The following is a 10,260-nucleotide window of genomic DNA, read 5'->3' as shown; positions in this document are numbered from 1 at the left end:
ATCAGATTGCTACCCATCAGATTTTTCCTCTTAATCTGATCTGAGCACCTACACTGAGCAGACACCTACACTTGCATTCACACAGAGGTCTACTACAACAGTACCAGATGTGAGCAAAATTATTCATCCCATGCAGAAAATACACTGAATACTGAACCTCCACTCTTCATTATGAGCATGTCTACTGAACTAGCAGAAATAAGCAGCATAGACAAAAAAAAAAACAAAACAAAAAAACAAAATGGCAATTAAGGACTCAAAAGCACAAATTCCAGCTGAGGTAGAAGGCAGTTAAAGAGATCTCCCTGTTAACCTCTGCACAAACTGGAGGTGTGGATAACTATACATTTTCTCCATTATATGAGAACTCGTAAAAACATGCCTTTTTGTATTTTGTGATGGAAAAGAATATTAGAAAAATCATACAAAGAAGCACACAAACAACTTTGAAAAGATAGCCAGAAAACATTAACAGCAGAGTTAACAGTAGCTAAATATTTATATTGCACTTTTCATATTTATCAAAACATACCCTTCTTATTCCAGAAAAATGTCTCTGTTAGGGGCTAGGACAGACAGTATCCAATTTATTTGTTTCTCTTGGTATATTATCTTCCTTTAAAGAGAGCGATGGAGTCAAGTGGGCCCCTCTGCAGGGGAAAGGATGCAGCATCTTCATTAGAGAGCTACTGGGTATGCTTAGGGGGGGAGAAGCAAACAGCAAAGAGACATGAGCATGCGGTTCAGGCTCAGGAGATAGCCAAGAGCAGCAGGAAGCTAGAAGCAAGCCCCAGTGACAATGGGAAAAAAAACTCTCTAGGGACCAGAGTGAACTCACAGTCTGCTTCAGCCCCGAAAGCTGCAGAGCTGACTGAAACCAAGAGTGGAAGCAAGGACAAAGTGAGCAGCAGGAGATTTGTTTATAAACCCTTCCCTATGTCTAGTCTGTCTTTTCTCTCTCTCTCATCTCAGTTTTAAGAGGTTTGTCTGATGTAGGCTTTGTTCAAAGAAAACCTGAGGTTTGAGTTTAAAAGCTCTGAGGGAAGAGGTCTGGACAGACCTACCTCAAAGCTCTGGTCAGAGATGTGTTTCTATTTTTTTTAGTGACAGAGGTATTTTGGTGTTTCATATAATTATGACGACAAATACTTAGCTACTATGTGCAGCATGTAAGTAGTGGCTTTGTCAAGCCATATGTCTTAGAGAAGGGTGAGTGACAGCATCACAAGCTAAGCACAAGGACACAATTTAAGCTCGGAAACAGCAACAATCTCAGAAGCAATTCCTGCACACTTGGATATAAAGTCAGCATGAGGCTCTGGTAAAAAGGATTTCATAACTTTCCAGTCTTTCTCCACTTCTCCCATACTTCATCCAAACTAGGAGCTGTTGATCGAAACCTCAGGGCAGAGCCTCCTGCAAAGCATGCTATGAATGCTAGACTGAGTTATTATACAATCAGCTGTAATGCCACTTAAGCAAGGCTGGAGGAAAGTGATCAAACATCTCCAGAACACTGAGAAAAGGGGCTTTGTCAATACCAACAGGGAACCTATGACTAAACAGGATCCAGAAATAGTTGTAACTTGCTTCAGCCTACTGCTCAAACCAAAGCAGCAGGCACTGCCTTTTCTCCATGTCCTTTAGGTCTGCTCCACCATCCCTGGAGAGGGCATGAGACGAATTACCTGGCACTGAGCAGTCACCAATTAGAGAGGAAACAGAACCACTGTATTGTCTATACACTGTCACGCGTCATCTGCCTGCAAACCATGTTGCACCAGCCATTGTCACTGTGCTGTCCTCCCTGGCAGCCAGCTGCACAGTTTGAACAAGAGAGGGTGAAAGAACATAAGGAAGCCATTAGAGGTTAGGAGCAGTTGCCCAACATGACTCAAAAAGGGATCTGAGGAAACATAATGGAATCACTCATGAGCAACTGTCTGTCCAGTCAACATCTGCAGGCGGCCTGCAGCTGCTCCTGCTCTCAAGACAGACTAAACCAGTTCTCTAGAACAGCATGATATATGCATTAGCTTAGTGTACCTGCCCACTAGTTTTAAACATGTCAAACATTAAAACAAACCCAAACCTTTTCATCTGTGAAAGAATGGCTATGAAGAGACGGTACTTGGGAAAAGAAAAACCAAGAGGAGGAACAATGCCTCGCTATTGAATGACAAAGGGAGAGAGTTGTCTCCAGCTTCTAATTATAACGCTATGCAAAACAACTAGAAGTAAATGTATTTGGTTTTATTTTGCATTCAACTTCCCAATTGTGTGATGGGAAATTGAGGAGAATAAACACAGTAATAGTAATGGGACCAGACTGCAGCTGGCATATGCATGGGTGTGTGGGAGGAAAAATACCAAGAGTGCCCACAGCCTATGTGCAAGCCCAGCCTGCACTCAGCAGGGTCTTCATCCTTGTGTCCTCAAAGAATTAATTAATTTCCCAGGACACAGAGGATGAGTAAGTCCTGATTCCACCAAGGAACAAAATAAGAACCATGCTTAACTGCCTGAAAGAAAACACCCTCCCACCATCATCATGCCTCCCTGAGGATAAGTTATCTGGCTTTGAGATGTAACATCCTTTTTAATAGGCATGCTATTTTGTGTCTATAAACAGCAAATATTCAAGTAATAACATTTCCACCTGTTCTTTTTCAGTTTTCCTCACAGTACATGGGATCAGTAAAGCAAGTCTTCAGAGGAGAAGATATCTTTTCGAAGTGAATGATAAACATCTAACAGTTCATCAAAAGGTACCTCAACTATGCTTTTCAGCAGGCAGAAATCAAACTGTAAATCAGTGGACTTTCCAAAATACACAATGGCTGGAAGATCAGAACGCCAACTCTCATTCATTATTCACTCATGCCTATTATGAGATAAATAAGGCCCTATTTTGTTAAACAGGCAGATACCTACCATTAAAGAGAAAGTTGTGCTGGAAAGTAATAACCAGCTGCATTCAAAAACCTATCAGTGTTATTGGGTCACTTAAACTTGCATTAATAAACATTTCTCTTTAAAAGAAAATGGCTTAAAAAAAGGGAGGGGGGAGTATGTCCCCCAAACCCTGGAATCAGCAGTGGTTGTCCAGGCAACCTGAGGATTATGATTATTTTAACCAGTTATGTGGACTTCAGAGAAGCAGTAACAACAAGTGTTCTTCCAGAGTAGGCTTTGGAACCATTGAACAGGTGAAGTTAAGTAAGAACTTGCATCTCCAATAGGATTAATACCACAAGTTTATAAACCAGTCTAAACACTTACTTAGAAGACTAAACCATTGCTAAATTGTATCAGTTGATATCTTAACCTTTCACAGATTCACTGAAACTCTAAACAGACTCTAAAATCTGGACTACCTAAAGACAACAAATGAAAGGCTCTCCTCAGTAATATGGAGCTACTGAGGAAAAGGTTTAACATGGAAATGATGTGAAAAGCCCAGCTTCTCCTCTACATATAGGTTTAAATTACACAGCTAGAAACAGCTGCTGCAGCTCAACAGGAAAATGCAACATTCATAAAACAGCAGCTTGGAAAGGCAGGGGGGTGGGGAAGTCAAGTAGAAATGAATATGCTGTAAACATTAACACTTAAAGAAATCAGGGAGGGAAAAAAAAAAAGAAAATTAAAATCTGTTACTTGAAAAAATATTTAAACCTTGGTTTTGGTTCTATATTCATCTGAAATAGTATGCAGTCCCAGGTGTAGAACAGCACAGGTAACAAAATAGGTATGAATGAGGAATTAAGTTAAACACTGAGCACCAGACATCAGATCATTTTCTAATCCAGACTCTCTGATCTTTTCCACCCCATCCAAAAACCCCATACTTTAAGAATAAGCAGAATCATTTCTTACCTCTCATTCTAGAAAAAAAGCAAGCTAAATTAGTGTTTCCCATTTGGGATGTAATGAAGAAGCAGTCCTACTCCCATCATACAACCAGATTTCACACAGTCAGACTCTTCGCTACCAGACTTGCTAGACTTAGAGAAAGAATTTTGACACCATTAAAATGAGAATTCAGGTCCTTTAGGAAGGTATGCATTATAAGATTAATAGTTAATAATCCTGTCAACATCTATTTAAGATAAGCCATTGGAGCAGAAATTTACAGTTATTTCAGCTGCCTGCTGCTACAAACGCACATTTCTTTATTTTAATAGCGTGAAACAACTAAGCACATGCCTGCTTACTTCTAGCAGGTGTTATACTACATAGTACTAGTAACTGAGAGGTTTTACTTACAACATGACACAAATAGTGTGTAACCTCTCCTGTCAAAACCACTCTGTCAAATTCTGTATTTGCCATCACTTACTTGGCATCCAGAGTACCTAGGACAGGTTTTTCAAAAATGTTCGGTGATGGCTGGACCCTCCTATCATCAAAATTAGTAGGAGTAAGTTTGATAAGAACTAATGCCTTCTGGAAAGGCCTCATGTAAAACTAGTCCACACATACCAAAATATGCTGTAGCAGGAAGATGCATTAGCATTTGCTGAATCTAGGATGTGGCCTTTTTAGATTGCCTACACTGAAACCATTTATAGATGTACAAGACTGATGTAGTCAGGAAAGAAATCCATTGACTTCAAAAGGCTGAAGATTTCACTTCAGCTGTCTGGAGCAAGAGATTGGTTCCCAGTAACACAGGCTGTAACAACATCAGATAAAATGCTCACACCTGTGCCTGATACAGCAAAAGCTAAGACAAATTTTTTATTTTTAAGAAAATTTACTTCACTTTTTTCTATCTTGTTTCAAGCACTAAGTACATAGGTAGCATTGTAATTAAACAACAGAGCAATACAAATACATGAACACAGATATGTTTAGTTCCTACTCAGATCAAAACAAATTAAGCCTCTGAATACCTGTAGCCTTAAGCATAGAGCCTACCCTTACTACCACCTAAGAAAAGTCTAAACTACCATCTGAACCCAGCATTAAAATACAGGCATAGCAGGGGCAGACACCACAGGTAGTGAGAATCAGCATGTGTATCCACACAGCATTAAACCCCCTCCCCCAAACCAGCAATTAATTATTTTCTCTGTATCAGCCTTTTAACAGTTTTGTCATTATATTATGAACACAGATTTATGATATGACGTACTTATTCATTGTCTACTCAGAGAGCAGACAAAGACTTCTAGAATTCCTTTGCTTGTTTTCTGAAGTAAAAAGACATTATAGTTTATGTTAAACCTCTTATACATGAGGTTAGCTGGCTCAGGAGACCTAATACAAGTAAGAAGTACATACACTTCTTAGACAGAAGGAGGAAAGAAGAGGGAAATATTTTCTCTAATAGGGCCACATTTACAAATCAGTCAAACAACTGGCTGTAATTCCAGTATCACTGTAAGAAAAAACAATGCTCCCGGGCAGAGCTAAAAAATAAAACCAAAGCCCTACAGATCTGAAAATTCTCCATTCACCTAAAAACAAACTTAAAAAAAAAAAAAAAAAAAAAGCAAAGACAGACTAACTCATCTACCCCTAACAACTTACTCTTATCTTCCCTCCTCCTAAGGCAGGACAGGCATCTTTTATAGTTCATGTTAAAAGGCTTGTTAAAGGAAGCAGGGTCACTTGGCCCCAGTAGTGGGGCTGGTAATGAAGCCCAGCTGCATCCTCCCAGGCTCCACAGGGCAGCCGCACGCTCTGGAGAGCAGGCTGACATTTCCCTGTGGAACTGGCTTGCACTTTGTGTAGCTGCTGAAATCAGTGAAAGCGAGGTAAAAGCAGATGGAAAAAGCCATCTCCTTTGGTGTGGTTTTATTTTGTACCCATGTCGCCATAAAAAGTCTAAGTAAGACAGAAGGCCAGCAGAGAAAGGGGTTTTCACAGGATTTTCCTCCAGTTTCTATGGCCTCAGTAGGTGGCTTTGCTGATATGCCACAGCCCCATGTGTTTTTAACATGATCATTGTTACTTTCCTCCCAGAAGAGGAAGTGAAATTGCTCTGAGTTTGTTTCCTGGGCAAAACTGTGCATCTTACTCTGCTGCACCTTCTAAGCAGATGTGTTTGAGTGAAAACCAGCATCAAGAAGTAACGGGGAAAAAAAGTGTATAATAGGCAAGAAAAAAACATTCATGTTCCTCTAGCCTTCTTCTAACATTGCTGGAATGCCAGGAGACCTTTTAAGTAATAGCAAACATTATGAAATGGAAGAGGACATAAAAGAAAATGTTAATAACTCAGGAGTACTCCAGCCTTTCCTAACTTTCCGCATGAGGGCAAGAACTTCATGTATACTTTGGCATCCAGAATCTTATCAAATATTTTCTTTGCATATGCCAAGACTTTATCTGTTCATTTTAGCTTGGACCTGCAGGAATGCTTGCACAGTGAAACTGGAAAACGGGAACAAGAGTGGAAATACGTAGTTAAATTGCCCACTTTGTTTCACTGTAAGCAATTAGCCTATGGTTAAGAAGAATATAGGTTACTATTGGTGGAAAAAGAAGCCAAACAACCTCTCTTTCCCAAATAGTCAAATATAGTCTAAGCCTAAGAAACAATTTGAATTAGTCTACACCTATTATTTATCAAATGCTGTCAATTCACACGGTCCTTGTACTCTCCAGAGGGCCTCATAGTTTAAAGCCCAAATCCTGAAATGAGATCTGCTTAGGGGAACCACTGCCCCTACACTGACTTCCAGCCACAGCAGGTCCCTGTGTGGACACAGAGCATCATGTTACAAGACAGGGACGCAACTGACAGTAATTGTACCAGGTAGCTACTAATTAAGTTGGTACACAAACTGGGGGAAATTGCCAGACAGACTGCTTTGAGAGTAGTCCGCTGGACCAAAAGCCAGTATGCAGTGCTTTCAGTAAAGTAACCCTTCCCAGCATAGTTTCTTCATTTGCTAATTTCACTCATTATGCCCAGAGTGAGTTTGTTTGACTTCTCTGGGAAATGGGCTTGCACTTCTGAAGCAGACAAAAACACTGCAAGGAGATGCCGCACTTTTCAAACGTGTTATGTTCCTGGTGGTGGCCAAGCGAGAAGATAAAATATGCATTCATGCCAAAAGCATGGGTTTGAATTCTTTTATCTGAGACATAAAAAGAAGGTCTCCCTGGATTAAGTCTTTGACCTGAAGTGCTCATTGAAAGTGGCCTTAAAACCTGAGAAGGCTCGCCAACCAGATTAGCAGAACTGCATGACAATTGTCATTTGGAACTAAACACTGCACTCACAAGTACAAGGTTTGTTGCTGTTTTTATTAGTAGCAGTATATTTTTTACAGGACAAGATAAAAATGAGTATCACTTGTAGAAAATGGAAGAGGTGACTTTTCTGAGCCAAACAGGGGTGGGTGAATACTGACTTTTCCTAAGGCTCTGTCAAAGACCAAGAGCTTACTAGTATATGAGTAACATCTGATGACTGCCAGTCTTTAACTTATGGTAAAAGCTTATCATAGCATACACCAGCCTTCAGCCTCATGTTCTCTACTCAGTACAAGCCAAGTGTGATTGATTGATACGCTTTACTGAAATGTGTCTTTACTTCTAAATAATGATGAAGTCACAGTAATTTCAATTAATTGATGTAGTACTGAGAACCCTAATTACTGGCTGTGCTGTGCAGGTCTGGGACAATCTCTGTGTGGTCAGTCAGACCAAAGATGCATATTTTTCCACAAAACTTGAGGGCTGATCTCTGCCATCACCTCTGCCATTATGAAAAGGTTTCCAAGCAGAAAGAGGAAGAGAAAGAAGAGTTCAAGGTTCCTGGTACACAGTTGCTCATCATTGTTTATGTACTGAATTAGATAACATGCATTTTCACATCCCATTTAACTGAATGTATTCAAACATGGTAACATCAAAGCTAAATATTCGAAGGACTTTGAGCAACCACAACTACTGCATTTTTTTGCCAAGTGCTAAGGTAAAAACATTTGCTGTTCCGAATAAGGATTTTCTTTCTCCCTGGTATGTTATCAGTCTTAAAATTGGTACTTAGAACCCAAGCAAATATGGCTCTGAGACCCATATGTTGTTTTTACAAGTGGAGTTCTTGAAATGAAGTGGTATGTCTGTGTGTATAACTAACTGATGGATTTATTCTGCAGTTTTGCTACCATCATAACTTTTGTTCTGTAACTCATGGACCATTTTGTCTTTTGGGCTCTTTGAAGCTTACATTGTAAGGTTGCTGCCAGATTTGTCAGTAAGTAAATCAGTAAAATTAGATAAGCTCCATTTTGATTGATGAAGATGTTGAAGATTATCTTGCTGTGCTATGCAATGGCTCAATGACTCTTTACTCGTTTTGAAACAAACAACAACATCAAAAAATCCGTGGAGGATTTCTTCTCTGTTACACAGTCCTGCAGTAGATACCCCTTAATGAGGCACTGCCACCAGGGTGGGCCACTGAATACTGCTTTCCTATAGCCCTGCATGTTCCTCACCTGCATATTCCAGCAAGGCATTTTTTTCCCAAAGGGACACATACCATCAATACGAATGCTAAACGGCATTTAACCTTCTATTTCCAAGCTTATGTTTCTATTTTAATTACCTCTCCGGCCTTATGCTTAAAAAATCTTTTGTATGTTATATATATGTATGTGTATTTGATATACTTGGGTTTTTACTTTTTATGCCAGGTATCCATCTATTCTGTTCTTTAAGAAGATTTTCATATAAGTTTTGATTTGAAACTAGGGGTACAGATGTGACAGTGGATTAATAACAGGATCCAGATCTGTGACTAAGTCAGACCCAAAGTAGGGCAGCAGTTCAAAGTTATTGTTCTGTGGCCCATGTGAAATGCGTCTGTAGATTTATTTCTCGGTGGACAGCAAGCTGTAAATTGGTGAGGAGGCGAGTCAGAGGATGAAGACACATACAGTCTGAACTGCCTTCACGGCCAGGCCGACTGACAGAAATGGGGCATGAGGAAAGCTCTTCAGTTGCCCATGCTATGACTTCTTACATGGGCTCTATGCTTTGCAAACACTTAGTCTCGAGCTTTCCCAGTAGATTATACCTATTTTACTTTAACACCCACTTCAGCCACCTCTCACTTAAGAGTGACTGATATTTGCACTATATAAAGACTGGTGCCCTTATTTTTACTCCATCCTTCAAAATAAGAACTGCCTCTCTCAGATCCACTTGACTCCATTAAGACCTGAATAATAACGGGATGATTAGTAGATGTGATACTAGTATGGTCTCAGTTTCATCCAGAAGAATAAATAGAGCTAGTTGTTTGGGAAAAGAAGAATTCCAGTGGGAATAAAGACAAATTTTATGACATTCTTCTTTGAAAATGTAGTGTTCAGAAATAGAAGATGCACACATCTTGGGGAATTTTTTCATTCTGTGACATACTGCAAACATAAGTTGTAAGCAGGCAGAAAAGCCAAGTGAGCTGGATGAATATCCAAACAGAGAAATCTGGCTAAAGGGAACAAATAGAGCTGGAATGGTGATGAAACAGAAGTTTTCAAGTAAACATTGTAATAGGCCAATGGAATGGGTACCATTCCCCCAAAAAATGGCAGCAGTGAACAGAGAAAGGCTTCAAAAATGCATGTGTTGTTGCCTTTAACTGAAGGATTCAGTAGCTTTTTGGACAGTGAAATGTAGGGAAAGTATCTCCCTGGCAACTGGTGATCTAACACTGGTACCACAGTCCCATTCTCAAGGGATTCTCAGCTATAGTCATTACTGATCACCTATGCCGTGGTAAGCTAGCAGGTGTGTGTTACTGAAGCCATTTGCTTTAAGAAATCAGAGAGATGTTTTCAAATGAAGATAGGAGATCATCTCTGGACAAATCTACATTTCAGTTATTAGGTTTGTTATACAATTACATTAAACACAGCAGGCATCTTCTGATCAGTCTTTATACAGTATCTCCCTCTTTCCTGGAGAATCGTCACAGCAAACTCAGCATGTAGAATAGCATGGGAGCTTGCACAGCCATGAAACCCTGCAGCCGCCCACCAGTCTGCAATCTGAAACATGCAGAAAGGACAACCTGAAAAGCTCAGCACTACGGGACCAAGGAAAACTGGAGCTCACCTCTGAAGGGATGGAGAGGTCTTGTCTCCCCTGTAAGCAGTCTAAGAGGAATCTGCTTTCAGCCTTTATGTGGATTTTGGTCCCTTTCCCTCATCTTCAGAGCCCCGAGGGGCCTGAAAGTGCTAAAGTCACAGCAGTGAAACGTTTTGTGGACCAGCACCTAAGGAAGAGACA

The sequence above is a fragment of the Haliaeetus albicilla genome, chromosome 1, assembly GCF_947461875.1.
Source record: "Haliaeetus albicilla chromosome 1, bHalAlb1.1, whole genome shotgun sequence".
NCBI lineage: Eukaryota > Metazoa > Chordata > Aves > Accipitriformes > Accipitridae > Haliaeetus > Haliaeetus albicilla.
Note: the sequence above shows the minus strand (reverse complement) of the source record.